Source organism: Haliaeetus leucocephalus, unplaced genomic scaffold (genome assembly GCF_000737465.1).
Source record: "Haliaeetus leucocephalus isolate CR32 unplaced genomic scaffold, Haliaeetus_leucocephalus-4.0 Scaffold555, whole genome shotgun sequence".
NCBI classification, from domain to species: domain Eukaryota; kingdom Metazoa; phylum Chordata; class Aves; order Accipitriformes; family Accipitridae; genus Haliaeetus; species Haliaeetus leucocephalus.
In genome coordinates, this window is record NW_010972991.1 from 6,132,109 (window position 1) to 6,157,771 (window position 25,663).

The window sequence follows — 25,663 nt, forward strand, 5'->3', positions numbered from 1 at the left end:
TCTCTCCCTCCCCTCCTTAGCCTGTGATCTCAGCCACCTTTGTATCTCCCATTATCAGCCCCAGCAGCATCTCCGCTCTGCTTTGACTGGCAGCACAATCAGAGCTTGTTCTCTCTGGGATGCACAATGTGCTCTGGGGAGTGGAGCCCCCCTCACACAAGGAATTAGACTTCAACAACATCAAAGGGGTGCGGGAATAGCTGGCAGAACTGACGGGCCCCATGATGGGCATCTACAATAACTACTTGCCACCCAGTTGCCTTTCAAGGTTTGTGGAAAAGCAAGGAGGGATAATAAGAGTTTGCTGAAGAGTCAGACAAAAGAAGGAAGAAAACAGCATTTGCTGTGGCTGTAAGGAAGCATCAGGGAAGTGGGGGAACGAAGAATAAGTGTAGAGTTTGCAAGGGAGAAGTTTGAAAATGCTCCAGATTACAGAGAGGCCTCAACAACAAAGCTCAGAGCGGATACGGTCACCATAAGGTGCTTTGATTGGATCCGTTACTGTATTTAGGCACATCTCACTTGAGGTTAACTCAGGTATTTAGGAGCATCTCCATCTCTAAGACATGCCATATTTTTCTGATAATAAATTCTCAGTGTACAGCCCTGATGTTAAACAAAGAGTGAAGCCTCTCTGAAAGCAATGCTAAGGTGTTAATGTTTGAAAGCCTATGCAGATTGTCTTAAAGGTAGGTCTACCAATCTATTGCTCTACCTGTTTCAGATCAACTTTGAGAACTGTCCTCACCCAGATCAAACTGTTAAGTTGCTCTTAACAAAAGAGCATTTATAACAGATATTTACATTGCAATAATCTCCGATGTGCTGGGTCCTTCTCAGGTCTGGTCTTGTATCTTCTGGGCTTGTTTCTAAGAGTGGGCAACAGGGACACGAAGTCGGGTGCAGAAGGGAAGAAAAGCAGGAGCAGGAGAGGCGGGGTTGGTGTTGGCAACTGCTCACAGCCCACAGTTTTCAAGGATGTTCTGAACACAACATAGGCACAGACAGGCCTGGTGGGAAGACTTAAGAGCAAACCCTACAGCTCAGCAGAACTTCCCAGATGGGGCTGGAGAGCTTCTGAGGTCAACTGAAGCTCTTGGTATAGTATTTGTAGCGCATACAGGGTGTACAGTACGTACTGCATATACAGGTGGCAGATTTAGGCCAGTGGCTCACTATCAGTGTAAACATAGGCACTGCGTAAGCCTGGAGCTCTGGCTTAAAAGTGAAGGTGGCTCATTTTGGGAGAGCTCTAAGTTTTCCACTTTCAGACCTTTCCTTGACTTGTGTTGCAGGCGTGACACAGCTGCTTTAATAACAGCTCCTGAATCACCATAAAATTCTAACTCAGCATGTTAACAACAGTAAAAATTGGTTTAGGGTTATTTTGACATAGCGCTAGAAGTTCTAGTTGGGAGATTACTGCCACAGGTGAGGCAGAAACCTGGTTGAAAATAGACCTGGTAGGGAGCACTGATTAAACCAATCAAACTATTTGTGTGAGGTTTATGCAGCAAAGTTGTAGACAGAACAGGTTTGCACATGTTTGTGAACCAAATGAAAAAGTAAACAGAAAACTTCCCAGATCCCTCAAAGAAAGAAAGAAATCCTGTATAATGAAAACAAAAAACCCCAGCATTTTTAGGAAACTCAGAGGCTGTGAGAGTTTCTATACAGAAAAGAAAAAAAAAGTGTCATTATGCAGCTTGTGAAAAAGTGAACTTTTATGTTATTTTTATTAAGTTGAATTCACCCTACCCAGTAGCTAGGGAATATCATGGTATGCAGCTGAAAGAAATTTGTAAAGGCACCTATCAGGAAGAAATAGGGATGTTTCTTTCCTTAATATGGAAAGAGGAGGACATGTGGGAAAGTAAGGAAAGAGAAAAAAAAAACCCACTCTGCTTCATTTGTTACTTTTCTCTTAGGAAGGCAGAAATTCTTGACAAATATTTATGAATATCAATTTATCATAATTATTCTTTCCAAATTAGGTAATGCTTGGGAAGTTTTTGCTCATAGATACCTCAAGATGCCTCCAAACTCAGTGTATGCAAGACTGATATGGCAAGAAAATGAGATTTACCTCATCTAACCTTATCATTTGCACTGAAAACATAAAGAGCTTTGTAGAAGACATTTTAACCCAAACTAGTCATGACAGACTATATTCATAATCAGTGGTCACTTCCAAAGCAAAATTCATATAATGGCTCCTTTAGGAATAGGTGAATTTTAGGACAAGATGGCTTGAGATGTGTCAGCATCTCCCCAACTTCTAAAGAAGGCAGCCTCAAATAGCTGAACTAGAGGCTGAGTCTACACAGCAGACATTTTATCCTGAACAAACAGATGTTTATGGATGATGATAAAGTTAGAAGTTACCGGTCTAGTGTCACATCCAACCACTGTGGATTGGTGAATCTCTGGGTCTACTAAGAAAAAAAAAATCAGGTCAAAGGAGAAGGCATCTAGATCAGAGTTGAGCACTTCAGTCTGTCTATGCATCACCCTTTAGCTCCTGAACAGGCCACAGCAATGCCATCCACAGCCATTACCTAACATCCACATCATGGATGTGCTCTGCTAGATACACATAGCTGAGCAATTAGGTCAAAATACACTTTTCCCTAGCTTCTGCATGATAATACTCCTGTTTTATGGCAGTAATAACCAATGGATTTGCAGTGCCCTTGTTTTCTGGGTAACATATTCAAGAAGTAGGAGAGAATGGCAGAGGTACAAGGGTCGGTGTAGTTAAAGCATTTATAAAGAAAGACCATTTTATGGTCCACATCACTGTTTTTCCTAAAACATCTCATATCCTTCAGAGTCAGACTGGTCAAAGAATTCACAACAAGATACCAAGTAAGTGACCAGATTTTCAAGAGAAATGCACGCACTGCATAGGCAACTTTTCAGGAGGTATGGCCATAATGTACCATTACCCGATGAGACAGATGCACCCTTTTGAAAAATCATTGCAGATGCTGTAAAACTTGAATCCTGACCAAAAGTAGTGAGGACCATGACTTTTGCTTCACATGAAAGATTTTAGTGTCATTAAGCAAGATGACGCATGGACTCAGAAGAAAGAACATCACCTCTTGAAACACTGACACCACAGAGATTGTCCTTGGAGGTCTTCCCACCCAGGCAGTGATCCCAAATAACCCTGCTCCTTTTATGCAACGTGGCATCCAGGGCTCAGGATGATAGACTGCAGGCCATATGCTAGATCTTTGTGTTTGCTAAAAATAGGACATTTTTTTCTATCCTGCTAGGGACAAGTCAGTATAAATGTGACCAGAAACCTGGCACAAATCCATAAGGCTGAGATGAACAACAGAGGTCCTTCCTTCAGGCTTGTCAGACAGCAGCCTAATCAAAATCCTCTAAGGACAGGAAGGGGGATGGAACTGATAGCTAAGTTTATTTTCCCTCAAATGCTTCCCTCACTCTTTGATCCCTATTTCTCTTGTAGAGTAACATGCATACTTCAGCCACTGCTGATGCTGATGGAAGAGGCAATGCCAATGCAAACATCTTTTTTTTCTCCTTCCCTTTCTCTCCTGGACACGGTCAGAATTAGATATCTAGTGTAAAAGATTTCAAAAGGTTAGAAAATGCTGGCACAGTAACCGTGCGTACAGCTGCTTCCTCCTTCCTTTGCATTAGCACCTATTTCATGTCTAATAATAGCATGGATCATTCACCATGGAGCTGAATCTGAAATTCACTTGGAAGCTATTAAACAAACATCAATTATTTTTGAGGGACATAATCGCCCTTTTTCTGACACTCCCTAAAAGCCCTGTCCTACTGAGATTCCTGGAGGCTCCTGGAGAAGTGTCGCCAGTCTGAGCTCTATTTCTTGAGCGCTGTTATTGCCAGTGCATCTGCTACCTGTCCAGTTTCCTACCCAGCTGATGTCCCTGTCTGTGTACTCTTGAATGTGCTATAGAAAAAGCTATAAAACACAATGTTTATGCCCACCTTGTGGGTGGATCACAGCTTTTGACATTACTCCCTGCTCATACAAGCAAGGCCACTTTCATCAGCTCGTCCCTGGCATTAATAAGAACTAGAGCTGCTGAATGGGAAACAAACTGCCCATCAACTTTTCATGACCAAGGGGGTGACTCAGTTTCCTGGGTTTAAGATGCTCCTCTTTCCCCACTGTTGTCAGATCCTTATCCTGCTCTCCCTCCAGGTTTCCACCGGCATGATTAGATGGCAGCTAAGATTAGATTAGATGATTAGATTGGCATCCAGCACAGAGGTGGGGGAAATCAACCTTTTCTGAGGAGGGAGGAGGAATGGGCGGGAACCCCAAAGTGGATCAGTTGCAGGCAGAAGAAAAATTTGCTTCATCAGTGGTTGATCTTCTTTAGGATGCACCCCACACACCCATCAGCACCTCGCTGCCCACTTGGCCTTGCCAATATTCCTCATCACCTTGTGCCAAATGCCACATCAACTATGTGCAACCACAATCTAACTGAGGGAGCAGCAAGGAAAAAGAAGGCAGGAGTGATTTTTTCTTTCTTTTTTTCCTTTTTTAACCTTTCATTTTTTTCCTCTGAAATCACTTACAAGCGATAAGTCTAAGTGAAAAACCCTCATGACTTGTGCAGAAATAGACCTTTGTTTCCTATCTTGAAAAAGGTTCTAACCTAAAAACCCCCGCAGATACACAAGATTAATTTTCACTACTTTGTTTCATACTATTTATAAGCAGCTCTTGCTGAGTTTTAGATTTTATGGCTCAGCCTGCTGGCTGAAAATACTTTCTGTCCACTCCTGAAGCCTGATTGATTAGCGCTGCTAGCCAAATAGCAGTCTGTATCAGCAGGCCCAGGCATGCAGGCTGGAACGTGGCTCGCAACACTTGTTTTGAATTCCCGTATTTATACAGGAGCACACTGCAGAAAAGGCCTTGATGTATAAGCAGAGACAGCGTGAAACCTTCAGCTTGGTTCCCTGAGTCCATGTTTTGCAAACCTCCGGCAGATACTGGATGAGATCAGGCAAGGAGCACTGTGAGGACAGAGGCATTGTCCAGAAGAGATGGTCAAGCTGATCTCCAGTAGGACAGTGGGAGAGCGACAGAATTTGGGCGCACTGTATATACATAAAGCTTGCAATGGTCTTTCTGCTTTAAGGCACAACGCTCACACATCAGGTTGTACACTGGAAGAGGTGGGAGTCAACTGCGTTGTGCTCTGGGGTGTGAAACTTGACCGTTCTTAAAACGTCTGTAAGTATGTCATAGCGTATGAATATCAGACCTGCATGAATATTTCTCCCTGTTCTGCACAGAATAACTAACATTGTAAGCAGATATCCTGGAGTAAAAGACAAGGCAGTTCAGGAAAATAATCTACATGCTCCCTCTCTCTGTCTCTGCCCCCAACCTGGCTTGATCCTTAGAAATTAATAAATTAAACAGGAGTTCCCAGCAGTAACTGGAAATATAAGGTGTTTTGGAAAGAGCTGTTAATTTGTACCCAGAACAAAGAAATCTGTCAATACATGGAGTGGCCTTGAGTTAAAATTTTTACATCACAGTCTAATTTATTTTAAATAATTCCTCAGAAACAGGGCACTAAACCTGGAAAGAATGTCAATAGCAGGCAACAAAAATCCCTGAGCTAAACTTCCAGCCCCACGGAGTGGGAAATGGGAAGGGCCTCTATACAAATACCACCTGGAATGATGCCATGCTTGCCCTCCTGTAGCATCTAGCTCCAATTTATCCAGATGCTTAAAATATCCCTTCCTCATTGTCATAATCATCAGTGTCTGAGCACTCCCGAGTGCCTTACTCTATGGCACTTTCTCTCACTTTACAGGTGGGAACAGAGACAACAAGACTAGATCACTCACTTGAGAGTCCGGGGACAAAGGCAAGAACTGCCCAAATACTCGCTGCACACTAGAATTAAGCAGCTCTTCTCTTAAGTGGGTACTTAAAAAGTTCTCCAAGGACTCCAGTATGCCATTGTAATGGAGCATTAGTTACAGCTTAACTCTAATGGAAAACAGTTTTAAAGATTCACTGGATGGTTTCCTAAGATTGCCTTGCCTCAATGGCCCTGATCTTCAGTGATATTTATAGAACTTATTCCCATTGATTTCAGTGGGAGTTATTCATCTAAATAAAGCCAAACTGCTGAGTTCTTGAGCAGTGTCCTATGGCTTGGTCTCATGTCCTGCTAGGAGGATGGACGCATTTGTCTCTTGTAGTCCTCAGGACAGAGGATGCTTTGGTTAATCAAAAATCAACCTTTACTTTCAGACTGCTTTTTGGAGTTTTGCCTCTGTGCACTGCAGTACACTTCCTCTTCTATGAGAGCGTAAATTAGCTTCAGACCCAGCAGGCAGCATCTTCACTTAAGGGGTACCAGTAACAGACGGGGAAAAGGAGGCCAAGTGGTTCAGCTCTGAGTAGCACCATCCAAGCCAGCAGAAACAGCAGGGTTTGGTGTGTCACATGCCTCACACAGTACTTTGGTTTCTGCTCTCAGAGCACAAAGGAATTGTCCATATTTGTGCCAGTAAATCAAAGCCCAGCATTTCCAACGACAGACTGTTCTCAGGAACGCAATGCAGTATATGGCACCTTCCCTGTGTAACCACATTGTTGTGGAGGGTTGTGCATTTGTTCCTCACCTTGTAAGAATTGTTTAGACAGGATCAAGGTTATGAGGACTTCTGGGGTAGGAATTCCCTATAAATGTCACAGGAAAAAATTGTGTGAGTCAAGCCTGCAGGCTTGAACTGTGTGCCTCCAGCGTTTGCCATCTTGAGTTTATGTTAAGGTATTATTATTTGGTAATGCAGTTGTGAAAACAAAACACTAAAACCAAAAATGCTATGTGCTGCTAATGATACCTCTGCTTACAGTTGCATTAGAAAAAAGGGTATTTGTTAAAAAGAAGCTTATGTGTTCCTCTCGCTTCATCTACCTGTGAAGAATTGTGAAGCAGCCCTAGTGCATGTTTGCAAAGTGAGTTGAAACAGTTATTAATTATGGCACGGTACTCTTCATAAGGTTCATTTTACAGTAGCATATTGATGCTGAAGCTAATGGGAAAAGCTCTTCTGCTACCTGATGAACCAGAGGACAGGTGGGAACAAACTGGTTCATTTGCATAGTTGGCTCTATTTATGCTTATGCAGGGCTGCTTTGGTTAAAATCCTTTTAAAATTTGATGATACAGATAAGGAAATAAAACCCTATCATACTACTAGTAGACAATAAAAAAAGTACTTGATAGGAACCTGGGGAGACATTATAACCTGGATCCACACACTGCCCACATCTCATCTTCATGTTAGGGCAAGACCTGGGTATGAACCAGACCTTTCTTCCTTACCCCTTGTTTCCCATGTCCTGATTTCAATACACAGGTGCTATCCAACTGATCCTCGATCTGAGTGCTTCGGACCCAGAGCTTGGAGCATGCTGGGTGATGCATGCATACGCCCACAAACATAGTCAATATGAATCTGGGGCTTACCCATCAGCCATTTTTACTTATTATGGGATAGGACAGACTGGGGCAAAAGGGAAGAGGTATCTAGGGAGGAGCTAATCCCTGCTGTAACACCTCTGCAAGAGCATCTTTAATCTCCATACTGGAATGAGAGTGAAACCAATTTACGTAGACACATGGCTCTGATGCCAGCTGAGCTTTGCAAGAGGCACAGATGCTGTAAGCAGGAGAAGGCTGAAGATACCAGATACTGGTGACACTGGGAGAGGCAACCCAATGAGGTGACACTCACGCATCGCCAGAGGAGAACAGAGCTGCTGCTCACTGCATGAGATGTAGGAGCTGGAGGTCTCAGATGTGGAGTGCTAAGAGAAAAGCAGCTTGGTGGCAGATTGTGCCTTTCAAGTAAATACATGTGGAGGAACCAAGAAAGCAGAGTCAACCGCTATAGTGACTCTCCCCCCTTCCCTCTGCTGCCCTCATTTACCCACAGGGAGATGAGATTTCAGTGGTAGGCTGGGTGACAGCCTTTGGACTCGCCCAGGGGAGGAACAACTTATCAGGGCTGGACAAAAGGCATGAAACAGGCTTCTCCCAGTGGCTTCATCAGCTGGTGGGAACAAACTGTTCACCAAGGGCAGTGGAAAGCCAAAAGGGGGAAAAAGCATTCACCAAAAAAAAAAAAGCCTTTGGTCAGGAGATATTCTGTCACAAAATTGCAAAAAGCTGCAGATGCAGATACTGTGGGAGCAAGTGTTTAGCTTATTTGCATGCTTCTGCTGGTGACTCACTGTTGTGGTGTTTTTAAGAAATTATTGCTGTGTCCTTTTCTCTATTGTTAAAACTTCCTTTGTTATATATACTCAGGAAAGAGATCTTAAAGTCATTGAGGACAGACTTTTTTTTAAAATGTCAGTTCAATGCCCTGCAGCAGTCAAAGACGCAAATGAAACATTTAGAATTATTAGGAAAGGCACAGGGAAAATGTTCTCTCCTTGGGTCCCTGCATAAATTCAGTGTGACACATCCTGGATATGGCAGGCAGCCCTGCAACACATCTTCAGACAGCAAAGATACAAAGAAGGGCAGCAGGGATGATTTGGGGCATCAAAAAGCCTCCACACAAAAGCTCTTTTTGGAAAGTACATGAGTAGATGGGGAAATGTGGTCGAAGAAATGGCAGCAAAGGAAATAGTAGAAAACCGTGAATGGTATGGGAAAGGTGCAAACTAGGAGGTGTGGTGAAAGTATCTGGTAACAAATTTAAACTGATGTTAGCATGACTCAAAAATCAACTGCAGAACTTACTGTCCCAAGATCTTACAGAGGCCAAAACAGTGAAGGGATTTGGAGGGGAGAAGGCATATTAGTGGAAGAGCAGCAACTGGTCAAAAGGCAATCTCCAGCCCTGGCAGGCTTCCAAACTGGTGAGGTATTACATGTGTAAACTCTTCCTCGTTTTCCCCTTTCTGACAGACAGTAACGTAAGAGCTTCATCATTTCTCTTACACACCAGCGGAGGTGAAAGCTGTTCCTCTTCAAAACTTCCCTCTGGGCCCTTCCTTTTCCCAGCTTTCCAGGAAACGTGTGTGTTGGAAGGGGTGCCCATCTGAGCAGAGCCAGAGTGGCACCTGGCAGACAGGGTCCTGCAGCGTCACACCGAGCACGGTCCTTCAGGACTCGGGACGTAGCCATGGAAGCTGTTGGCATCCCAGCAGAAAGGCTGGTGCGTGCTCCACAACTGACAGACGTTTCTGCAGCTGGCAGCCCCCCATGCCCTCCCCAGCTTCCTACCGCTTTCGTGACTGCTGCACAGAGAGGCACGTGGTCTACCCAGTGTAAAATGGAAATGACGTTCTGCTTCATTATTAACCAGAAACGGAGTGTGAAGGAAGAATTATAGAGACCAAGCCAAAAGCTTGAAGCTCCGCACTGTAGCAACAGCAGAGATCTGCAGAGACTCTGCCTGCAATGCTGTATGTGCTCCACATATCAAAACCAAACAAAAAATACCTCGGCTTAAAAAAAATACCTTACTTTGTACATTGTTTGCACCAACTGGAAAACATAAAGTATGCAAGATATGTTCCTTGGCTGTTAAGAGAGTCATCTCAGACCTTTGAGACAGCAAGACCTCCTTGCCATGTCCATGTTTATGCTATTTCACCCAGCAATGAGCAGACACATGATGGATCCTCTCTTTGTTAATTAATGCCCATCACTTTCTTGTCCAGGGTAGTCAGTGCTTGTTCTGCTTGTAGCTGAATAGCTTTAATACATACATGGCGTGATGTGATTTTTGCATAGGATTTGTTATTATCCACCCCAAAGGCAGATCCCTCAAGTGGTGCCTCTTGGCAGGACAGTGAATTTTCGTTATATTTAGCTGCAAGGATGTTTTTCTGGGCTACATGAGACTTTGCATACAAAAATATATCATTTTTGTTTGGGGTTTTTTTCTCTCTTAAAAAAGCTTGAGATGTTAATTACAGGTATCAGAAATATACTTAGATCTCATGGTTTATTGTCACAGCAGAAAGAGAGCAAATGAAAGGGACAGGGGGACAATAAATTTGTCCTAGTATTTATTTAGAGATCTTCCACTGACTTACAGTCTGACTAAGGATAAACAATTCACAATACCATAATCATGGAACCAGTTTTGTGTCACCCCAGCTAGCTGGCATACTGTATCACTTCAGCCCATCTTTTCATTCCTCATTGGTTTTTTTCTTTTCTTGCTACTGTGAGACTACAGTTTTCTTCAGGACTTGGATTTTATTTTCTTTGCCCTGTACAGCAAAGACGACAGTTGTGGGCAACAACTAAGCAGTAAAAACAATTTTGGCAGAAATCAAACCTGTTCCAGATGTGTAAAAACATCTGCAATCCTGGCAGTTTGTATTCGCTCCTTGCTTTTGTGGGGTTTTCTCCACATTCCCCTTACCAGTTGCTTGGGACACCTTAATGAGAAAGAATACTTCTGTGTAACCCATTTGATATCTGCTTCATCATTTACCCCCAAAGCATTTGGAAACACCTGTCATGCTGGTGATACAACAAGAACAATAAAAGGTAAATGAATATTTATGCAAAATATTTATGTTGTTTATAGTGATATAACTACTGTATCCAGAAACCTACATGATGAAAGTTTATCATATGCCTACACAGAATTTTGATTTAGGGAGCCTTTAAGATTATTCTCTGCTAATGTAGCACAGGCATCTGTGATTCATATGTGTCTCTAGATTTCTTTCAATGGGTGAAACAAAAAGGTGATAAGAAAGAGTTTACCTTAAGTAAATGGTTGACTAATAAAATGTCTCTCATGTCACTACATCTGCCCAAGCAAGGGATATATTGCAGCCTCGACCCAAATACTGTAATTCCAGGGACAGAACTTCTGTTGCTGACATTTTTATAATCAGTTTGAAGCTTTAAATTACCAGTGATTCAAAAAATTACTAGCTGATCCTGACAGAGAGCAACTTTTTGCTAGACAGTGTAATTTGAAGCAAAACTAAAATCCGAGTATTAGACATGGAATCATATATGGAATGCAAAGATCTATGATTTGTAATATTTGCAATATTACTTTTCTAAAACAATAATATAATCCAGCTACCAGTGAAAAGAAATAGGTTTGGGTTTTTTTCCTCTAATACAAAAGCTTCCCAATCATTAGGTTTTAGGATAAATATTAACATTCTGTCTTTGTATTTGAACAATTTGTAATCCACAATTACTGTCTTTACAGTAGTTTCATGCTGATGGTTGTAAAACTATAGCCAAAGCTAAAGATAATTTAAGAAATCAGTCTAAAAGAGTTAGCCAGAAATTGGCATGAAAAATTCAAGATCCAGTTCCTGCACTAACATTTATTCTGGTGGTGTTGGACAGCAAATGATTTGTGTCAACCTAAAGCAATTTGGCAGCGTGTTACTTTTTCTGCTAAAAAAGTAATGTTTTTTCTGCCATTTTGTCTGTAATCCAAAATCTAAACCTTTCATTTCATAACAAAAAAGAACAGCCTTTCGCCTTTGTGATCGCCGAGATAACCTTCAAAACAACAATGAACCGTAAACAATGCAGTGATGTTTGCCTCAGCAAGAAACAATAACCGTGAGCCATTATTTGCTTCTAATCATTCATTAAGTAACTCGATACACTAATTGCAGTGTCTTCAAAGGAACTAAAATGAAAACATGTTACTATGCAACTTAAGATGTTTTCAAAGATGAATTGCCCTAATTAAAGAAAAAAAACAACGACATGCAAATATGAACTAATATCTGTGCAAAATATTTGCTTTACCAATTGACCTGTACAGAAAGGTCCCAGTGTTCCCAGTTAATGTCACAGCTGGGACTCAGTCCTTGCAGAGTGCAAGGATCAGGGTTTTCCCTCTGCTTTTACCATGAGGTACCAGGTGGCCGTGACATGTATAGCAACAATTACAATGTCATGGGACTTTTTTATCATGTTGTTTGAAATGAAACACGGGCAAATAAAGTCTAAGCAGGCTGCAGGAGACCAAAGGGCAGTGTGCTCCAATCCCGGTGCCAGGTGCAGTCAGTATACTGGTAATGTACATATCTACTGGAGCACCTGGGAATGGGGCCAGTCTCTGAGGGCCCAGGAGTGTCAAGCTTGCTCCCGGCAGCGTGGGCTTTAAATTGTCACAGGCACATACCAGGCTTCAGACAGATGCAACCTACAACTTCGAAGAAGGAAGAGCTTCTCAGTGCTCGTCTGCAGGGTCTGGCAAAGATGAACCGTGTCCTCTGCAACATGCATTATTAAGGGCACGACAGAGATGAGAAACAAAGAGACAACTGCCAGCTAATTCCTGCAAGACATCCCAAATCCCATGTGAAATTACTGGGTACATACTAAAAATTTCAGGGAGAACAGAGAAGCTCATTGCCACTTACAAGATCTGCCTAATTAATGTTCACTTTACCTCAGCCAAATTTTATATTCTGCTGCTCAGTTATGTAAATTGGGCAGCATTTTGCACTATGATTAATAGGTCCTTAAACAAGCAGATTTTACTGCTTGAGATAACACTGTCAGGAGCCATGCTTGGGTTTTTTTTTTTTCTTTGGCAAGAGGGTTTTTTTCCAACTAGCTATTTCTGCTCCAAATTATCTTTTCTTTTTTAGCTTCAGAAATTATTCTGATGTTATTCAAGATGGTATCTCCTACAAAGTATGCCTTCTATAGCTCTGCATTTCATTCAAAGTCATGTTTGATATTTATCACAATAATCTCTCATTATGAGTGGAAAACTTCATTTATTGCATATAATATGAATGTGAGTAATTTGGGATTGGAAGAGTCTTGATTTCAGAAAGAGTGAGACAAGAAAAGAATCTTATTGATTTTTAGTTAGAAGTTGTCATTACTGATGAAAACATTAGTATCTTTGAAAGGAGAGCTAGAAAATTGTATTTGAGAATTTAAGTGAGAGATATTAAACAAACACAATTATAATGGAGACCCATACTTCAACATAAGCCTGGCTATCAGAGGTTGAGACAGCATGAGTACTGGTCAGATTAACAGCCATATTATAAACAACCTAAGGGGTTTTTTAGCCTTGGAAACTGGACATGACTAGACAATGCTGGAATCCTTTAAAGAAACAATTTTCCAGGGGAAAAAATGAAGTTTTGTGAAAACAAGTATTTTCTTTAAGCAGGTATTTATTTCAATATAGAACATGATATCGAGATCAGAATGTTTATGTTACTTTTATCCAATTCATATATAAAGTAGTAGGGGTTTTACTTTTAATATTGTTCTTTGCCAGGAACAATTTTTCCAGGATACTACAACTAGCTGGTACTGTACTACCAAGTGAAACATCTCCTTCTATTTTCTTCTTCAAAGTATCTTAGGTTTGTTGAAAAGAAACACTTTGAAACCTTGAACTAGAATAGGTCTTTACAGAACTTTTAATATGTTAAGAAAAAAATGAAGACCTTCTTGACATGCCAGTAGATGTATTAGTAGTAGCACATAATCTTGCTTTGTTCTCTCTTCAATAAGCACATACAATTTTCTCTGTAAAATGTTGAATGTGTTTTAAAATGAAAGCCTATTCAAATGGATGTACTTTTAATTTTATAATATCAGTTATTACACATAATCCATTTTATGACATGCCAATAATGAAGAATTTTAGAATAATTTTAATTTAAAAATAAACTTTCATATCAAGTTTTCAGCTCTGGGCTTCCAAAGGAGGATCTTTCCTGTCTGAAAGTGAAGATAAGTGGCCTACAGCTTGTCTCATTTACACAGACTTCTTTCCTCACTGTTTTAAGTATTTCCTTTTGCCTGTTGTCTCCATTTTTTTCTGGTTCAAGGGGTTAAATTCCTCCCTAGCTACAAGGGGTTTGTCAGTTAACTACCTCTGAGCCCTTTGCTCTGAAGCAGCTCCACACACCTTTGCTTTGCAACTCCTACAGCTGCTACTTTGCTCTCTCTCTCTCTTCTCTCAGGTACCTCAAAACACATCTCAGCCAACCTCCCTTTCTTCCCTGCTTCAGCAAATTCTCTCCCTAGACCATCTCACTAGTGAAATGTCCATCATTGATCTGGGTCTTAGTCAAGGTCCCCCAAAGTGTTCAGACTGCACCTGTGTCCCACTGGACACCAGACTGCATTTATTCCCATGCTCATGTAACTATTTGCTTCTCCATTAAGCTTTCCAAAAGCATTTTCATTTTTTGCAGCCTGTCTTGCGTAATGTTTCTGTAACATCTTTTCTCTTTGCAGCTTTCCACAGTAGCTTCTCTTCCACCATGCACACATATTCCAAAGTCACAATGCCAGGCAGGTCAACTTAAAAAAAAACCAAACAACGAAACAACAAGAAAGACATTTGGCAATGGAGAATTCTAAAAGCATGTTCCTAAGTCAAACTGGGATGAGCAGAATGTCTGCACGTGTTCTAAATGTATGTAATTTACATATATTTTTAAACTTTTAAAAATCCATGTTTGCTGTTTCTTGCACGTACAAAACTTTCTACAATGAAAAAATTGATTTCTAAAAAAAAGATTTGTTTAAAGTTTATCCACCAAAAAAATAACAAGGATCTAGGAATTAGAGTAGACTTTCAAAGCATATACCAACATTCTGAAATTACTCATCTGACAATGCTCGCAATGACAAAGTTCTGTGATAAAAAGCTCGAAGACTTGCTTCCTGCAAGTGCTCAATAGTTTAGTTTCTTATGTGGACTTCTGGGGTTTCAGAATCTCATGAGAAGAGGCTTTCAAGTAAGTTTTCTGGTACTTTTTGTTTTCAATAAAGCCTGTAATACTAAAAAAGAGGGTATTTTCCAGTCTGGGCAAGAAAGTGCAACATTGAGGAAAGGAATTAAAAGAAAACAAAGTTAACATGACTTTCCTCCAGAACGGTGCAGGCTTTAAGCATGAGTTAGTTTCTGATTTCATAAACCAGAATTTTCCATCACTAATTAAAATGGTAATTATAACAAGCAGTGTGTCTTCATTTTTGTAATAGGTATGTAACATTTTCTCTTTAAACAGACTTGAGTAATGGAAGAAGGATGAAATCTGCTCATTAAGAAAAGCTTTGTCCAGGTCACACTCATACTCAGGTGAGTTAGTTAGTTACAGTGAGCTCAACACTGAGTAGCGGCTGCATGATCTGGCCTACAAGCAGGAACTTGTTAAAGGATATTAAAACTCTTCTAAAGGCCCAGGCCTAAACAATAAGAAGCTCTTAAGGGATGTTCCTAAAGATAGAAAAACTCAGGAAGGATGCTAAAAAGATCTTGTGAGAGACATCCCCGCAACAAGAACTGGGAGAAGAACCTCTCAGGAGTGGGAAGTCTTCAAAGGCGACCCCTATTAACAAGAAACTTCAAAAGTGGGATGTGACATGACGTGAAAATCCTCCCACTGATGTTGAGTGCTTTAAAGATAGAATCCCCTGAAGCGAAATGGAGCCTTTGAAGTGGCAGTATCAGCATCAACTTTCGAATGCATAAAGGTGCGGCGTACAGCAGGACTAGTGCATCGGTGTTACAGAGCTCCTGGTGACGTGATCCTTCTTGCTCAAGTCCGATAAGCCTAAAGGCCAGCCAAGAGGGCAAGGAAAGAGAAATACCATATAGCTGACCCTAAAAGACCTCTTTGATCTCTCCCAATTAATATTCCTAATGCTGAAACAAAACTGGGTTCAAAACAGGGGTGAACAGTCAAAAAGCGTTGCCCCCCATAGAGCTGCATTACCTTACAGTGCTCTCCCAGATGAGGTGGGGAAAGGTTTGCCCTTCTATTTTTCTTTAGTTTGCATAAATGTAAGACACTGAATTGATTGAGACATTTGTTATTTTTTTTTTTTTATTCAGAGTGGTTTGGATCTATGATTCTGAGCTCCTTGAAGTTCATTAAACAGAATACATCATGATTTTGCTGGAAGTCTGTTTCTCAAGCAGCAGTCCCACAACAAGTTAATATCCTTTCAAAATGCAAGCTGCAAAGAAAACACACAATAGTTGCTGATGTTCACACAACGGCATGCAAAGTTGTGGTCTTAATTTAAAACTGTAAAAAAACATAAAGGCAAAACCAAGGTTCTCTGTCATCTGCTTAAACAGAAATGACGAGAAAAGAAAATAATAGAATTTTCCAGTTAGCTCTACTCTTGGAATTAAATAAAAAAACCCTTTTGTCGTGGGGACTAGAATACTACTAGAGTAATTAAACCAGTCCAGACCCAAAAATGGATGAAATTTTACAGCTATAAAGGTGAACTATATTAACACAGAATGAAGGACTAAATAATACAAACACATAGAATGGCTGAGTCATTTAATCAAGTTCCTATTACAAGTAATCATATAACAGTTCTCTGCATAAATATATTAACTTATACCGTAATTCTTTGTATAAATAATTATTTCTATAAGCATGAAACAATTTAACTTATGACCCTGTCTGAAGGCTATTTCAGAAATTTGCTCCTGTAATGGTAAAAAATCCTCTGGTTTGCCAGAAAGCTTTTGTTTATATCCACTCCCTCTTAAGACATTGTTCTTTCACTGAAATAAGTGAAATACAACTCTTTTCACTCCACACACACCCCAACTTCCCTTCTTCAAAGAAAATATAAACAATAACTTTCCAGTAACAATTAACCAGACTTTTGGAAAATGGGCAACACCATGTAACCACATCGGCTAAAATCTTCAGGATACTGGCATGTAAAACATACATAATCCTGAAAAATCTGATAAAAAGTTAGCCACAATTAAAACCACGGTCTCATAACAGGAAGTGTTAGGGAACAAAATACTAATGGACGCTGTAGCCTTGTCCATGATGATTTGGACGTAAGGATACCCACAGGCTTGAACTTCTCTGCTCCTCTTCTCTTCTGGGCAGATCTGAGGCAATTCCAGCGTAAAAGGCATTGGAATCTGATAGCACAGTGTTGTGACCAAGCTAACAGCTACGTCTAAACTGTGGAGGAAAAGCATGTCTTAGCCAAGGCTTGTTTCTAAAGGACTGATCAGCATCTGCACTGCTTCAAGAGGGCTGCAGGGAAGCCTCTCCCCGGTACAGTGGCCGGGTCCCCACTGCATAGCATTTGGTCCTCAATCTCCTCTGAGTCTGGGGTGCCCCTCTGACACTAAGAGAGAGTTAATATATTGTATGCTTTTTCCATTGAAAGTGTCTCAAATGACGTATATGAGGGGTCCATAGCAGACCACCGGACAGGTGTATTGCAGCATGACACCAAGGGCACACATTCCAGGTAGTCAAACCTGGAAGAGCCTTTGCCTTGGGGATGGTTAGCTGAAGCAGCCTCCGAAAGCGATAAGGAGTGAAAAAGCAGTTGGGGTTCATTGCTCAAGGTCACTTTCTTTCACTCTGTAGTTCAGTGGTGTAAACATAACCAGTGTGCTGTTGATGTTCCCTGGGCTGTACAGTGTGAGTGCACCACTGGAATTGTAACACACAGATGCAGCTTCTCAGCAGAGTTTTGAACTGGGCAAATTTTAGCCAAGGATGTCTACAGATTCTTCACTTGATTCCACTCCAAAGTTGATCTCTTTTCTAATAAATGTTTTTGCTCCTTGAACACTGAAGTACATACAGGAGAACTAAACACTTCATAAAAGAGGTTCCACCCGATTTTCAGTGTACCCTGTTTCCCATATTTCCAACAACAGTGCATTATCTGAAGAGTGTAAACCAACCTGCTTTGCAAATCCATACTTAACCTAACAAAAGATTAAGGCCAAGTTGCCCAGGAGAAGGATTCTTACAGTAATTCCTATTGAATTGCAGAGTATAAATAGAAGTCAAGAGTGTTCAGCAAAACATATGTGCCTCTCTGGAGTATCTGGGGAATCTAAACAGGGAGAAAGGTGCATATTATCCTGCTCAATCTAACCTGCTTCTGTGGAACCCTCACCTAGGCTTGTAGAGGTAGAAAAGCCATAGGGTTCCTCCAAGCATGGGCAGAAAGGGGATTTTGCATGTGCATAATTGAAACCAGTTCCACCCAATAACAATTTTCTTAGAGAATTACAGAGTTCACAACCCCCATTTACAAAACAAAAACAAAAGCCCACACAGCCTTCCCTGCTCTGCAAAAGCTGCTTAATGTGCCAGAAGGATTTTAAAAACCTGCTTTAGTTCTCTCAGTATTAGGACCTTGTCCTTCAGGCAACCTTGTGCTCACACAGAGCTCATTTACTTCAGCAGCACTGCACAGAGGATTCCACCCATGCAGAGCAGACCATAGGGCTGGGGGAGTTAGTGGGTGCCTGTTTGCATCCAGCAAACTCATTTACCTTGTACAAAAGGAGTCTTACAAGTTTATCTCTGTCTCTCCTCCCTGTGCATTTGGTGGTAACGTTTGGTTGCACATACCATGAGGGGAACATTTAAATCAAAAACTCTTTTCACTAGGAGAAAAAAAACAAACCAAAGCCTTTGGAGATACTTCCAACAGAATTATAGCAATGTTTAAATACTGAGCTTGAAGACGCCTGATTTAAATATGCCCTTAACAACACATGGCAGATCTGTAAGGTGGATCCTCATTCAAGTACAAGTATTACCATGTGATTTCTTCAACCTTACAGGATTGTAAAACGGCTTCTACATAAACAGACTGAGTGTTCCCCCAATAGTATCACAACATCAGTTTAAAAACCAGGCTTGACAGTTGTAGCTGACATCAAAAGCAGCTGCTTTAGGCCTGTTTTTACAGAAGCCTGTATCACTTCTGGAATACAAAACAATACTTTCCACCTTCTGATAAAAAATAATTTTTGTGGTTGCCTTCCTGAGCTGTCCATTATGTTAACAGACCCCTTCACAGGTCAGATTATAATATGCTTTTTTCAATAAGGAACTCCAAGGAGTCTCCATGAAGACTGACATAAGAAGGCAGCCTTCAGAAACTGCAGTCATGGGAATACATCCTTCTTTCTTTACCCTGCCTTCCTTCTTCTTTCTTCTTCTCCCATTAAGGACAGAGAATTTGGTTATCTTCACTTCCCTATAGTCACTCTTCTATATCTTATTCTTACCCCCATATCCACTCCCCCAGTTCTTGATATTTTCCCTTTGTGAACACCCTGATTACCTCTCTTCATCTTTTTCCTAACCTCTCTGATATCTTAAAATCCCAGCAGCTCTCCATTTCTCTCTCTAGCTATTGCTGCATCTTGCCATCTTCTCCTACCTTTCTGATTCTATTGGTTACAGTTTGAAGTCTTCCCTAATTCAAACCTAGACAATCCCCAGCCTGAGTCCACCGTCTCTACCCCCAGCACCCAGAAACTCCCAATATCTCATCCTTGCTGCAGATCAGAAATGGTATTCTGGTCTCAGCATCATTAACATGTCAGTCATAACTGAGATTTCATGCTGCAGAAAATCTCCAAGTTTCAGCTTTTCTTATCTATCCACCCAGCACCATCTTTCCATCCAAGTTCTTATCCTCCTGTGCTGCAATCAACAGATCAGAGCTGCAAGAGGTCAGGTAGTCTGCCCTGCTCTACCCAATCCTTAATCAGGATCAAAAATATCTATTTTATTCCTAACAGATGCTTTCCTAATCTCTTCTGGGTGACAGAGACCCCATAACCTCCCTGGGAAATCTTTTCTAGTGCTTCACCATCCTGACCAAGTGCAATACATCCCCTTAAAACTCAGTTAAAACTCAGATGCAATTTAAGCTCACCACTTCTGGTCTGGTCCACCACTTTTCACTGGTCTTGATGGATGCAATTTTTTCCCACCGCAAAGAAACTTAGGGTGCTACAACAAAGATTACTTTTACTGGCTTATTGCTTTGCTATATGAACTTATCTTTTCATCCCTCCACAGCAGCCCCTCTACCTTCCCCACCTCCCTTGTACATCATTTGGTTTCAGGGATCTTCGTCACTATGCCCACTGCCTTTCATTTTTCATGATGTCAGCTCTTGTCTGCGTTCAATAGTCTGTGTGACAAAAGCCCAAGTCAGTCACAGCAATGGCATGAATAGGCTTAAACCTGTCCTTTATATTGAGATCCCGAAGGAGATCAGGAGGCTTTAGAATGCAAACACACCCTTTTCTCTCCCTAATAGGTTTCATCCGACTAAAAATTACTAGGTATTACATAATAAAAGCTAGAAAAATAACTTTTTAAGTCAAGAAAACTCAAAGCAACAAAATCAATTCAACATAAATAGGCAGGTTTGAGCTTGCTCCTTCCCCAGCCCATTGCAGGGTCTTGCTTTCAGCACTTCACTGCCTCACCAAGTGGCAGGCTCCTAAGAATGTTCTTTTGTCCTCTGTAGAAGGTGGCTGGCTCATCCCTGTCCGTCACCACAGCCTCTACATGAGGTACAGGCTATCCACAATGACCATCTTGTCCCCCACAATTGCCATCCCTGGAACCTCTTTCACTGCTGAATAGCTTCAGAGGGCACAAGCAGTCTGCTTCCTGGGACACCCAGCCATTCTCTTGAAGCAACATGTTTGGATAATCTCTGTTTCCAATCAGCTCCACTACCCACATCCCAGTTTTGAAACCAGGGCATTTGTGTGTTGGAGAATCCTATGTTGGCCCTCATTGCTGAGAAGAAATCTTCATGAACTTGTCTCAAACCACTTATCATCTTACAAAGCATACCTCAGAAGACATCTTCTCTGCACTATTTCCAAAAATCCTGACAATAAGTAGGGTCTTGGTTTGCTAAGGCCACTGCCAGTTGTGCTTATCAGTATTTAAACTCATGTCTCAGATGGCACCCACCCACTCTCCTTTCTCAGACCACCAGAGGAATACTGAAAACCTAGCATATGGTGCAAGTTTTAACGTGCTACAGTAATAACATTTGTTTTATTATTTATCAATGTAATATCAATATGAAAGCAGCTGAATAAGGTCCTTTACTTACTTTCTGAAAAGAAAGTAGCTATGATTCTAACTGGGGAAAAACAGTGAAACTAAAGAATGGCATTTTGCCCCTACCTTCCAATGATATGTCAGCAATGCCAAGAAATTTCTCAGCAGTGCATGATCATAGACCGTGTACAAGTTGCAAATCTCCAAGGAAAATGGAGTGTCAGATGTATGGTTTTCAATTTAGTGTCTCTCGTGAGCCTCTGTCATACAATACTCCCATCATCTCAGGATGATGTCATTAAGTTATAGGGCACCTCAGCTCTCTACTTCTCGCTAGATCTGTATGCTCATGAAAACTGCTAGGTTCACCAATCCTGAAAATTAAATCCAAAGTACTGCTATGTTCAGCCAGGGAAATGACAAAATATATTGCTGAATGAAGTCTTGCTTCATCTATGACTCAGAGGAACAGGATTATTTTTTAGCTCTGCATCCATTTGATGACATGTCCATCAAGACTATGAGAGTGACACCAAGGCCATCTTAGACCTGATTATGGTTGGATTAGACAATTAATGCTTCAGAGGTCATCTTCCTCTACAGGTGAATCTGGATCCTCCATATGGCCTTGACTCACTGCTGCTCACTGATGCCTCAGTACCACAAGCTACCTATACCAGTGGCAATGGGGTTTTGTGATTCGGACAAGTCTACAGAAAACTTAAACATCCTGTTATCATCATGAAATTACAGAAGATATTGTGTGTGCTATGGTGACAGACCTGCTGGGACCATGAATTTATCACAATAGCTTGGTTTCACAAAGACCTTTTCAAATTGAATATTAAAAAAGAAATCTGTTTTAGTTTGCCTTGTGACACACCAGAAAACTTTTTGACACTAAAGAGTTTCTTCCTTCTCTGTGTTTTTATGTTTGGGTTTAAGCACTGTAACATTTACTGAACCTTACAGGGAAATTACCTATGTGGAATTCTGCAGTAAGCTTCTTTCCTGTGGAAAAAAAAAAAAATCTAGTTATTTCTATTTAAAATATATCAATGAGCATTATTAACAGGGGGTTTTGTACTGTTTTGACAAATGTTTACTACCTTTGTCCTTTTGTTCTTCCCACATGCCATGTTTTACAGTTTTGAAAGATGAAGGACACTAGTATGCTAGAAGGCCTGGCAGAAATGCAAAGCCACTAAACAACCTTTTTCTTCTTGTTATTTAAAGGAACTATACTATATTTTATCTGTCTTTCAGGACGAAACCCAAATTCCCTGGAAGGCAATAAAATTCTATTGGCTAAGTTGGCTTCAGAGCAGACATTGATTTAAAAGCAGGGTAAAGGAAAGCAGGTTTGTGACATGTCAAAATAGTCACCTGATATTTTTGAGAAATGCACACAGTCAAAAGAATCCAAAAAACACACATGCTGCTTTTAGTAGTTTCTATTACTATGTCTACCTAAGCCAGAAAGTATAGTATGGGCAAATATATAGTGAAAAAAGCTAGCATGCCAACTACAGATTGGAAGCAGAGGACTGAAATTTTTTCCTCATTAATTAGTTGCTAACCTTTATTTTAGTGGCATATTATATTTTCTTTGATTACTTATATTAATAAAATGGACATACAAGCTTACTAAGCCCTCTACTGACAAACAGGCAGCCTCATCAACCTTAGGAGTTGGTACTTTAAAAGAGAAATCCAAAAACTAATTTAAAACCAAGACACAGCATAAATTGGTGTTAGAACACTGATTCTGATATTTCCACTTTTAATTTTTATAATTACAGATAAAATATACATATTAACACAGTTTCCAAATAAAATAAGTGTTATTAATTAGGCATGCATTTAAGTATATACCTAACTTCATTAAACCGAAAAGTCTCATTTGTTTCATGCTTAGAGATTTAAAAAAATGCATATATGCAAGCTGGCTGGTTTCTTACAGGAGCCAGGGCAACAAGTAGATCTTCAGGGGAGGTAACAGCACACAGCTTTCTGAGACTGACGTGTTATGATTGTCTTAATCTGATCAAAGTCTGTGTTCCCACTGGAAGGGGTCATCCCAAACTTGCCCCAGTCATGCAGTCCAGGTGCCTGCCCTGTATAGATACAGGAACTTGCAGAGCCCCACCAAGAGCTCTGTCAGTGTTTGGGTTTGCGTGGCAAGGTTGTGGCAGTGTGGGGGCTACAGGAGTGGCTTCTGTGAGAAGCTGCTAGAAGCTTCCCCATGTCTGACACTGCCAACACCAGCGGGCTCCAAGTCAGACTTGCCAATGGCCAAAGCTGAGCCCATCAGCGATGGTAGTAGCATCTCTGGGATAACGTATTTATGAAGGGGAAAAACTGTTGCACAACAGCAGCCAGAAGAAAGGGGTGAGAATATGTGAGAGAAACAGCCCTGCAGACCCCCAGGTCAGTGAAGAAGGAGGGGGAGGAGATGCTCCAGGTGCCAGAGCAGAGATTCCCCTGCAGCCCATGGGGAAGATGACGGTGAGGCAGGCTGTCCCCCTGCAGCCCAGGGAGGTCCACGGGGGAGCAGATCTCCACCTGCAGCCTGGGAAGGACCCCACGCCGGAGCAAGTGGATGCCCAAAGGAGGCTGTGACCCTGTGGGAACTCTGTGCTGGAGCAGGCTCCTGGCAGGACCTGCGGATCTGTGGAGAGAGAAGCCCACGCTGGAGCAGGTTTTCTGGCAGGACTTGTGACGCCACGGAAGAGACCCACTCTGGAGCAGTTTGTGAAGAACTGCAGCCCATGGGAAGGACCCACGTTGGAGAAGTTAATGGAGAACTGTCTCCTGTGGGAGGGACCCCATGCTGGAGCAGGGGAAGAGTGAGGAGTCCTCCTCCTGAGGAGGAAGGAGCAGCAGAGACAAGGTGTGAGGAACTGACCCCAACCCCCATGCCCCGTCCCCCTGTGCTGCTGAGCGTAGGAGGTAGAGAAATTGAGAGTGAAGTTGAGCCCAAGAAGAAGGAAGGGGTGGGGGAAAGTGTTTTAAGATTTGGGTTTATTTCTCATTACCCTACTATGATTTGATTGCTAATAAATTAAACTAATTTCCCCAAGTCGAGTCTATTTTGCCCATGACTGTAACTGGTGAGTGATCTCCCTGTCTTTATCTCAACCCACAAGCCTTTTGTTATATTTTTCTCTCCCTCTGTCCAGTCGAGGAGGGGGAGTGATAGAGTGGCTTTGATGGGCACCTGGCATCTAGCCAAGGTCAACCCACCACAGTCAGAGATATGATTTGGCTGAAAACAACTGCAAAATTTCTTCTCACCAAAAGCAAATAGTGAAGTGACTACTCAATGTCTGGTAGCTCCTCGTCTGATGGTCTGGTTCACAGAGCAGCTGTCTTCTGGAAGCCACATATGTTGACCTATGCATGCAGCATCTCTAGTCCCTCGAAAATAATTCCCATACAGCTTTAATCAGACCTATGGTATTGTACATAACAATCATTTTATCAGCAGAGCTTCTCTTAGGCTACATCAATACAAGTAAATAAAACAGGGCCAAGGCACAGACACTGGCAACAGTCCACAATCATCTATTCTAACTGTTAGTAGAGCCTCTTGCATGGTTTTGGCTCATGCCAAGTAGTACTGTGCAGATGACACCGAGGCACAGCTCAGGAGATACCAGATGCCAAGGATTGTTTCCAGTAGGCAATTTGGACATGGACACCATGTTTTGAGGATAAAGGGAGCGAGCTTGAGCATATGGAGATGATCCATTGCCATGCTGTTTGGACTCACAGAGCACAATCCCTGGTCAGATCAATATAGTGCCACAGAGGTTGCTTTCCAATCCAGCTCCTAAAGGCTGAGTTTCACAAATGGGAGATGGAGAGTGCCCCTTCCAGCAGTGGAAAATACTGCATGGCTGGGGAATGCAGCACAGCAACGTCTGAGATGTTTTTGGCTGCCTCTGGATTGCTCGACTAATCCAGCAGTTACAAATCAAGTCCAGAAACAGATGGGGCACTTCTGGGCATGATCATCTGGAAAGGTTTGTTTGATGAGAGCCTTTCTACATGATGTTATCTGTGATGGACAAAGAAATAATACACAAGGGAAAGGGCTACTGAAACAATATTACACGGGGCTGCTAGTCACCCTTTGCTGTTCTCAAGCCCTTCAGTTTAAGTGCAAGCTTTCTCCAGGCTTTTGCACTTCTGTCCAGTAACAGACACATTCCCCTTTGATCTTTATTCACATGTGATTTCCCAGACTTCCCAGCATGACCAGAACAAGCACGTCACCCAGATTCTTCACTGTTTGGGAAAACAAGTGAGCTGCTGGCAAACAATTCAGAGCCCTTCCTGCAAAAAAGCTAGCACAAACCAGTCACACCCAGCCACCAAACCCACAGCCAACAGCAGCTCAGAGTCAGGCTTAATAGGTGACTTAGGCTCAGTTGGCAAGGAAAGAGAAATCTATAAACTGTATCCAAGGTGATGCACGTTTTGGTAGGAGCTCAGAAAATACTAATTCCCTGACTAAAAAATGCCTCATCTTCAAAGTCGTCTCTTTCCCCTGATAAGCTTGGCAAAGTCTTGGGTCTGTCCATGTTTCCTTTTAGGTTCAGTCACCGTTCAGAGCAGTTCGACACAGCTCCATAGATGGCACGGTAAGCTCAAGAGTCAGTCACTGCTGCTCTCAGTTTTTTCTCTAATCCCATAATACACACCACAGTCATCCCAGTGGGAAGCTCTTGAGACATACTAGTAGTTGTGTGG